Genomic DNA, 3,685 nt, shown 5'->3' on the forward strand with positions numbered 1-3,685 from the left:
AACAAAGAGAATAAAATACCTAGGAATAAACTTACCTAAGGAGCCAAAAACCTGTATGCAGAAAACTATAAGACACTGATGAAAAAATTAAAGATGAAAAAAACAGATGGAGAGGTATAGCATGTTCTTGGATTGGAAGAATCAATATTGTGAAAATGACTATGCTATCCAAAGCAAACTATAGATTCAATACAATCCCTATCAAATTACCAATGGCATTTTTCATAGAACTAGAACAAAAAATTTCACAATTTGTATGGAAACACAAAAGACCCCAAATAACCAAAGCAATCTTGAGAAAGAAAAACGGAGCTGGAGGAATCAGGCTCCCGGACTTCAGACTATACTATAAATCTACAGTAATCAAGACAGTATGGTACTGGCACAAAAACAGAAACATAGATCAATGGAACAGGATAGAAAGCCCAGAGATAAACCCACACACATCTGGTCACCTTATCTTTGATAAAGGAGGCAAGAATATACAGTGGAGGAAAGACAGCCTCTTCAATAAGTGGTGCTCGGAAAACTGGAAAACTACATGTAAAAGAATGAAATTAGAACACTCCGTAACACCATACACAAAAATAAACTCAAAATGGATTAAAGACCTAAATGTAAGGCCGAACACTCTAAAACTCTTAGAGAAAAACATAGGCAGAACACTCTATGACATAAATCACAGCAAGATCCTTTTTGACCCACCTCTTAGAGAAATGGAAATAAAACAAAAATAAACAAATGGGACCTAATGAAACTTAAAAGCTTTTGCACAGCAAAAGAAACCAAAAAGAAGACCAAAACCCTCAGAATGGGAGAAAATATTTGCAAATGAAGTAACTGACAAAGGATTAATCTCCAAAATTTACAAGCAGCTCATGCAGCTCAATATCAAAAAAACAAACAACCCAATCCAAAAATGGGCAAAGACCTAAATAGACATTTCTCCAAAGAAGATATACAGATTGCCAACAAACACATGAAAGGATGCTCAACATCACTAATCATTAGAGAAATTCAAAGCAAAATGAGGTATCACCTCATTTGAGGTGATACAATGAGGTATCACCTCACACTGGTCAAATGGGCATCACCAAAAAATCTACAAACAATAAATGCTGGAGAGGGTGTGGAGAACACGGAACCCTCTTGCACTGTTGGTGGGAATGTAAATTGATACAGCCACTATGGAGAACAGTATGGAGGTTCCTTTAAAAATAGAACTACCATATGATCCAGCAATCCCACTTCCAGGCATATACCCTGAGAAAACCATAATTCAAAAAGAGTCATGAAAAAAAAAAAAAAAGAGTCATGTACCACAATGTTCACTGCAGCTCTATTTACAATAGCCAGGACATGGAAGCAACCTAAGCATCTGTCAACAGATGACTGGATCAAGAAGATGTGGCACATATATACAATGGAACATTACTCAGCCATAAAAAGAAAGAAAATTGAGTTTTTTGAGAAAAACAAATACTGTATGCTAACACACATATATGGAATCCAAAAAAAAAAAAAAGGTTTTGAAGAACCTAGGGACAGGACAGGAATAAAGATGCAGACGTAGAGAATGGACTTGAGGACATGGGGAGGGGGAAGTGTAAGCTGAGACAAAGGGAGAGAGTGGTATGGACATATATACATTATCAAGTGTAAAATAGATAGCTAGTGGGAAGTAGCCGCATAGCACAGGGAGATCAGCTCGGAGCTTTGTGTCCACCTAGAGGGGTGGGATAGGGAGGGTGGGAGGGAGACGCAAGAGGGAGGAGATATGGGGATATATGTATAGTTGATTCACTTTGTTATAAAGCAGAAACTAAAACTAAAAATTAAAAAAAGAATCCACCTGCCAATGCAGGGGACACAGGTTCGAGCCCTGGTCCAGGAAGATCCCACATGCCGCCGAGCAACTAAGCCCTTGCGCCACAACTACTGAGCCTGCACTCTAGAGCCTGCAAGCCACAACTACTGAAGCCCGTGTGCCACAACTACTGAAGCCCATGATCCTAGAGCCCGTGATCCACGACAAGAGAAGCCAGCATAAGGAGAAGCCCACACACCGCAATGAAGAGTAGCCCCTGCTCGCCACAACTGGAGAAAGCCCGCGTGCCGCAACAAAAACTCAATGCAACCAAAAAAAAAAAAACAAAACTTAGATGTTGTTACTGGCCTGCTCAAAGTCTTGCAGTATCTTTCTGCTGCATATGGCTTAGTAGGCCCTTGGTGATCTGGCCTTGCTCACTTCATTCTCTGCTCTCCACTGACCTCCTGCACGTCAGGCTTTTTAATGTTCTTTTTCCTACTGGTCATGTTCCTGCTCAGGGCCCTTGTACTTGCTATTCCCACCTTTGGGCTATTCTTCCTCTAAATATTCACATGGCCTGCTCACTCACTTTAGTTGGTTCTCCTCCAACATCTTCTGTTCGGAGGACTTCCTGCATCACTCTCTATCCCCTTCCTCTGAATTATTTTCTATCACTACTCAATATCATGTCATAAACCTAACCTGCCTATTTGTTTGAGGTCTACCTCCTTTAACAGAATGTGAGCTCCATGGGGGCAAGGATTTGTCTTGCTCACTGTGAAATGCCCACTACCTAGAACAGTGAGGCACAGAGGTGGTGCTTATTAATGAGTGAATAAGTGGCTGCTGCTGCTGCTTGGTACAAATCAATAGGAGGCTGAGATGAAAAGGTATTGGTGAGAGTACCTGGGAAAGGTGATAGCCAGGGAGATTTCAGGAGAATGAGATGATTAAGGACGAGCAAATGGGCATCTTTAAGGGCCAACTGACGAGGGAGTGCAGGGTTGTAATGGCAGGTAAGACAGTAAACAGGCAGTTTCGTGTGTGGCTGAGAATGTGGTTTTCTGCCCTAGACCACCTAGTCTCTGTGTGGCTCTGGGTAAGTTTGTTAATCTTTCTAAGCCTCAATTCCTCCACCAGTAAAATGAAGCTGATAACCATAATACCTTCACCTAAGGTTGTGATGGAGGTTAACTGAGCAAATGGCCATAAAAAGTCTGGCATGGGGTAAGCTCTCAATAACTGTTCATTACTATGATCAATGCAAGATTGGGGGAAGAGTGTGAAATGCTGCAATGTGAAAAGATGTTTCTGTCATCTTTCTAAGTCTTGTTCCAAAATGCCCTACCCAGGAATAGACTTCATGTGTTACCTTGCTCCCAACACACATCTACACGAAAATGTCTCCTCATGGCCAACCCCCTCACCAGCCTTTTCTCCTTTCCAATGACTCTTCTGAGAGCTAGTCTAGCGCTTGGCACAATAAGTTCTCCATAAATATTTGTTGATGTTTACTGCACTTCTCCCAGACAATGCTTAGGTGTTACTTTGTCAGGACCGACCTCCTTAGGGGAGAACGGGCTAGGTAGAAAGACAGCGTTCTTCAGACTCTGAATCACCTGTAAGCCTGGCATAGTAAACGCAGCTCAGTAGGAGGGGACTGGGTTTGGTCCTCTGAAACTTCCCTAAGGAGCCGTCTGCATCCAAGGGCGGCCAGAGGCCAAGAAGGACACTGAGCTTTCGTCTCCTTTAAGAGGCGTGGCTTCGCTGTAGAACCACGGGAGTGATTGGCTGAAGCTGCCTGTCCGGGGGCAGGACTCGGTTGCCGGGGTGTGGCGCGGTGGCGTGGCGGAGACTGCGGCGGCTGCGCGGAGG

The sequence above is a fragment of the Leucopleurus acutus genome, assembly GCF_964270905.1.
Source record: "Leucopleurus acutus genome assembly, chromosome: 1".
Lineage (NCBI taxonomy): Eukaryota > Metazoa > Chordata > Mammalia > Artiodactyla > Delphinidae > Leucopleurus > Leucopleurus acutus.